The sequence below is a fragment of the Micropterus dolomieu genome, linkage group LG16, assembly GCF_021292245.1.
Source record: "Micropterus dolomieu isolate WLL.071019.BEF.003 ecotype Adirondacks linkage group LG16, ASM2129224v1, whole genome shotgun sequence".
NCBI lineage: Eukaryota > Metazoa > Chordata > Actinopteri > Centrarchiformes > Centrarchidae > Micropterus > Micropterus dolomieu.
Genome location: NC_060165.1, coordinates 5,654,319 through 5,660,742, shown reverse-complemented (window position 1 = coordinate 5,660,742; position 6,424 = coordinate 5,654,319).

The following is a 6,424-nucleotide window of genomic DNA, read 5'->3' as shown; positions in this document are numbered from 1 at the left end:
TGCGCGCTGGGGGGGCTGGGCCCCCCTGGATCCGTCCTGGGGATGGGCGGGGTTGTCACTGACTCTGGGGTGCTGCCGGTGCTAGAGGGGCTCTTGCTATAAGCCCTGGGCTGGAAGGACCTGGCGTCCTCCTGCTTAGGGGGCTGGGGGACGGGACTGAATGAATGATGGGGCCAGTCAGGAATCTGGTCTTCTAGCCTCCCTATGACCTCCTTCACCTTTCCCCCTTTGGTCATGTCTCACAACACACACCCTTAGGACCCTAGGGGGCGGGCAGGCTGCAGGGCGTTTGGAGGGTGGGGCTGCTTTATTGCGGCCTCGCACTTCTTCTTCCCCCACTGTCCGCCCCTCAATTTTAATTACACATTAGACACAGAGGGCTTGGGGGGTGGGAGGGGCACGATGGGAGGCTCCACTACCTGACAGTTGTGGGGTGCCTGTGTCACAACTACCCTCCAATTTTAGTTGCACCTTAGTTACCACACACCTTATCTTTACTCCACCATACAATACTTCACAATCCATTACATGCATCCAACACAAAACGATACATTTACAGAGGCAGGCAGAGGGGTTGAAGGAGTGGAGGAGATTCTCATTGGCCTCGTGTCCTACCCATGGAGCCCTGGGCGTCGGGGATGCTGTGGGGTTGGTGACGGCCTTGCCTGATCTGGGGTGGGCTGGGGAGGGTCGGGGCTCCCCTGGCGTGGGGGCCCGCCCTTGACCTAGGGTTCTGGGGACTCATTTCTGGGCGGTTGGTGTGTCCATGGGCCTGGGGACCCGTTGTCTCCTCTCCTCGCCTGGGCCCTCTTCGGCAGAGGTGAGGCTCCCGCTGCTTCCCCCTGCCAGCTCTCTCACAGTTGGGGCTTTCGGGAGTCTCTGGGGCGCATGGCCGGTGTTGTCGGGGTAGGTTTTGGTGCTCCTCCTTGGGGGTGCTTGACTGGGGGGGCTGGGCCCCTGTCCGGGGATGAGATCGGCCTCGGGGGCTGCTGTCACTGCCTGCACTGTAGGGAGGGATGCCTCTGGCTGGGCTGGGAGACCGTTGGCCTGGTTCTCCCGCGTTATCGCTCCCTGGCGGCAGGGAGCTTCCCGGCACGACTTTCTGCTGTTCTTCCTTGGGGCGGGGTACAGCTTCCCCCGGTCTGGGGTCCTTTGCGCTTTGGGGGGTCGCAGGGTGCCCTGGCTTCTGGGGGTGGGGGTCTCTGCGCGGGTTGATCCGATTGCGGTTTGGTGGGCTGCGGTGGGATTGTGGGGTCATTGTTGCTGGGCAGGGTCTCTGAATGGCGGCTGGGCGTTTAGTTTGTGCATTGGAGTCCGGGGGAGGCATTTCCTCGTTGGCTTGGAGGGACCTGTTTGCGTCCCTGTTTTGCTTCGTTGGCCTCAGATCCATGTTTCCCCATTTCTCTGTCGGCCAGTTGTTGGACCCCTCTGGATACTGAGGTATATAGTTAGTTTTCGGGATGTACAGTGTGGGTGCGGGGCAGGGCTGTGCTCCGGTTTGTTCTGGGTTTGTGCCTGGAGTTCTCGGCCCTTGACGGGTGGGTGGGTTGTTGGTGGCATGCAGCTGAGCTAGTTGATTTTGCCTCGTTGCTGGTTTGGCTGGTGTTGCACGGCGGCCGGGGGGCGTGCTGGGCATGGGGGATGTCGGCTGGCGCCGGTGGCCTTAGTTTTTTCCGGCGGTTGGGGGGACGGCGGACTTTTATTGGCGGGTGCACGGTGACCTGTGCGGCGCGTTTGCTGCCGGGCTGGGACTTGCTGCTGGTGTTTCTCTACGCTGGCTTTCGCTGTCGTGTCGGTGTCTGAGGATAAATCTGTCCTTACATCGATGACAGATTGATCATGTTTGGATGAAAAACTAATAGCCTATCCAACTGGGATTTAAAAGTTTTTAAAGATGTAAATGCGTTCCGATATGTGCTTTGATATCAACAGCATGAATGAGGAAATGAAACGGTGGTGTCAGAGAGCTCAGGCTCTGCAGGAAGGGAGGAGTCAGAGAGAAACTGACGGTTTTAACTTCAGCTTATCCTGCAGACCTAACCTTCTTCATGTGTAAATCACGTGCATGCAAAAGGCCCCTGGGAAAAAACAGACAAATACGAACAAGCTCTCATGTGACCTAACATGTGGGATAATTAATATTTACACACCTAAAATTGACATATACCAGCCCACATTCCAGAAAAGTGGTCATATGAGCTCATCAAGCTAGAGCTGCAGCTCCAGACCATGACCACCACCATCTGAACCAAATAAGTTTATCTTGGTCTCATCATCCTTAGTCAGCTTCTCTTCAGCAAACTTTTTGCAGCAAATTTACACTGTTATACAAGCCGTCCACTCACTACTTTACATTGTAGCAAAGTGTCATTTCTTCAGTGTTGTCACATGGAAAGTAAAGTAAATTATATTAAAAAATGTGAGGGGTGTACTCACTTTTGTGAGATACTGTAATTCCTAAATCAGTCATTTTAAAGAGTAAGTGGACTAGCAATATCAAGAATACATCCTTCATGCGACTATTCAAAGGCTTATCAAGTTTACAATTTGATTAAAATGGTAAAACAATCTTGGTTCCATGATTTCTCCATTTAGTGGGTTCCATTTTTGGCTGTCTTCGAGGTTTATTGTCCTGTGTCCTCTGATTGCTATCTCAGTTAACACAAGAAGGTTGTTAATCTAATTACCTAAGTACCTGTACTGCAGCATTCTGCTGTTCCCATGCTGCCTGTTCCTCCTGAGCTGCAACAATCAGCCTGACCTCTGAAGGGTTCCAACTTTGTTTCCGGCCTCCAGACCAACCTCCAGGTGCTAAAAATAGGACAGGACAACTTAGAAAATGTAGTTAAAACAGTTATAATATAGTACATAAATCAGATATACAGATTATGTATATAAAATTATGTAAGGTTAATATAGATCACAGAGAGGTTTCAGAGACTTCAGACTTGGCATCTCTGGTGAGGCCAGAGATGCGGTTATTGCCAAAAGTATGGAGGAAAATGGTGGAAGCCAGAGAAAAAGAATGATTAATCAATATGAACAGACCATGAGAAAATTGGAGAGCACGCATTACAGTTCATGGAAACAAAGAACTGACAAATTTTACCGGTGAATGGCAGGAGACAAAACAGCTTAGAACAAAGTTATTGTCAGAAGATGTCAAGGCGTCCTTATCCAGGAACTGAGGTGAGTATGGTGAGTGTCATCAAGCTCAGACTGAGAAATATTATGACTATGGTGGCAACATGTATAGAATTAATCCATATTTACATGTGTGGCATAAATAAATCCATGATATTCCATTTCATATATAGAGTATGTGCTTGGGAGTTAAGTGAAAACAAGTGTGTTACAATTCAGCCGGTTTGAGTGTTTTCATAGAGTTCATGTGAAGGGGGTTTGTTTAACAGTCCACTTAAGTAAACAACATGTGTAAACATCTGTGGAAGGTGCAGAGCAAACCCAAGGTCAGCAGATGAGTAATGGGTCGGATGATCATGAGATGAGACACAGTGATTTCTTCAGTTTTGATGCATTTTGCTTTCTGTGTAAGACTGGCATGAATTATTGGGGACTCACTTCGTCTTGCAGCTAAGATGAACCCTGTCACCATGTGTGAATAATATGTTTCTGAATGTTACTAAATACCATTTGATTTGATTTCTGTCTCAGTAAAATATTATCTTTATTAAACCCTTTCATGCATGGTGTCCACATTTGTGGACAGTTATTTTAACTCCATTTTGGGTTAATGTATCATGGTTATGTTCTCCAAGCCATTTGATTATGGTGTCAGTTAATTGATAGCAGCATTGTAAGAGTGGTTACTTTCTTGTTTTCCAAATATTCATTGCTTGATGACTCCAGCAATCCATGATGGCCGATTGTGATGGCCATGTGCTAAACGCATTAGGCATATCTGTCTAAACGTTTATTCTAGGTCAATCGAGGTAAAAAAAAATTTTTATATATATATATATATATATATAGAAGTACGTACAGTAAAGTATGATTAACGTGTTTATGTTTTATAAATTGAAATTTAGAGTAAAATGTAGTTTTTAGACACCAATAACCAACTTTTCTGTAACCTTTATCTATTCTACTTTTTCAAAGATGTGATGAATTGAATTATATTATAATACAACAGACATTTAATAAATATCTATACATGAATAAAAATGCAAAAGAGCATATTGCATGAAATGGCAACTTTTGACTGCCTTGCAGGTTTTCACATGAAATAAATAAGTATTATACTCACGTACTGGAAAGATTTTAACTAGAAATATGTGATCCGTTAATTTGGAATGTTGAAATGTTAAAACTGAGATGATTCAATATGAAGTTAACTCAAGATAAAATATTACTGGGTTTTCGCATACATGTAACTACAGCTATACATACCACTTTGAGTGTTTTTCCACTATTTGTTCCTAAAATATGTGTTTTATTGTCAGTTTTAAATATTTGAGCTTGAATACACAGTACAACATGTCATAAAAAAAAAAGTTTTGAACCATCCAGAGAGACAAAATTCTTCTGTAGGCGTAGGGATTCATATTATGAGTAAAATAAGACATTTTGTTACGTGTTTAGAGTGAAATCTGTACAGCTCCACATATTATTGACAACATCATTACATTTCAACAACCAGTGAAATAAATTAAAACCAAAAAAATTAATATAATGGGATAGATTTTTAAAAAAAGAACATAAATGTAAGATTTAAAGTTCAAAACAAGTTTAAACAAGTTTAAAGTTAGAAAAGTTTAATTATTGCAAAAATGTGTAATCGAAAAGTTACATAGAAAAAAGTAAATGAATGAAGTTATACTGCACATTGTTGCAGCTCCTCTTTTTACCTTGTGCGTTGAATGCTCCATTTTAGTTACAGAGTGAAGCATCTCACTTCTACAAGACCTTTGTTGGGAGATGCGCATACAGAGTAACTACTCGTAACTACTAGCCAATCAGAAACAGAGTAGGGCGGTTCCCCTTCGAGGGAACTCGAACTGCGTCGGTTACGACACTATGGGAACGCCTCTAGGCGAAGCAGGTCTGAACGTGAATGAAATCACTCCAATCCTATTGGCTTGTTGCTAGAACGGTACGGTGTGACAGAATAACCGGAGGAGTATAAAGCACACCTGTACACACTCATCATTAGCTTTTTTCTATTCAGCAGGCGCTCTGTATGTTGTTTGAAGAAAGCTCCAGTCCTACAAGCAGTGTGTCTTACCTGAAGAAGAAGTCTACCAGCATGTCCGGCAACCAGATGTACAGAAGGTGTGTTTTTTCTTGCCCTCGGTACATCACGGATGGAGATTCTCATGAGATGTGTGTCTCATGTTTGGGGATGGAGCACGCACGGGCAGCTCTCGAGGGGGCTGCCTGCGCCCGTTGCGAAGCCCTTTCCGTGCGGGTACTGAGGTACAGCATGGCTCTCTTTTCCGAGGATGGCCGGATGTGTTTTCCCCGTGGTGCGGGCACTGCGGCCGCTGAGGCGGCCCGGCGGCTTCACTCATGGGTTCACAGCGTGATCTGTCGGAGGATTTCGGGACGGCTGAGGCTTTTTCCCGACCTTCATCCGCTGGCTCCGACGCTTCCTTTCCATCGTTCGGGAGCCCGTTCTCGGCTTCTCCCGCTCGCGGTTTGGATCCGGAGACGCTGCAGCAATCCGACTCCGAGGAGGCGGGCGTGCTCAGCGCAGTGGACGATGACTTCCGGGTGTCGGGGCGGCGTCATCTGGCCGCGCCCGACTATGACGTGCTGCTGGAGGTGGTGACTACAGCCGTGGCTAAGCTCAACATCAACTGGCCACAGGAGGAGCAGACACCACAGGCTAGTGGTAGCTTGATGAAAGGTTTCTTAAGCACCGCACGCCACCTCCACGCCGGTCTCTGCCATTCTTTCCTGATTTACATGATGAACTGAGTAAATCATGGGGCAGACCCTTCTCTACATGGCTTTCCACACCCCGATCACTGAACTACAGTAATGTGATGGGGGTTAGGGACCGTGGTTATGGGAGGATGCCTCGGGTGGAGGATGAGCTTGCGAGCTATCTCTCCCCTCGACTTGCGTCCTCCCTGGAGAAGCCGGCGTTACCATCCAAACCATGTCGCACCATATCCACGCTCGTGGGGAAGGCGTACATGGCAGCGGGCCAGGCAGGTGCGAGCTTGCACACCACGGTGCTTCAAGCCTACCAAGCCAACCTGCTACAGGAGATGGTTCAGAGGGGGGGTCCCTCCGAGGAAGATCTGGCGGAGCTTCGCAGAACCACGAAGCGTTAGACGCAGTGGCGAAGCGTTCCGCCAGTACCTCCCTCGCCGGTCTGGACCCAAGGCAGCTGAGGCTGCCAGGCGTAGGTCCCTTCCCTCTACGAGCTCCTACGGAGAGGAGGGAAGCAGAGTGT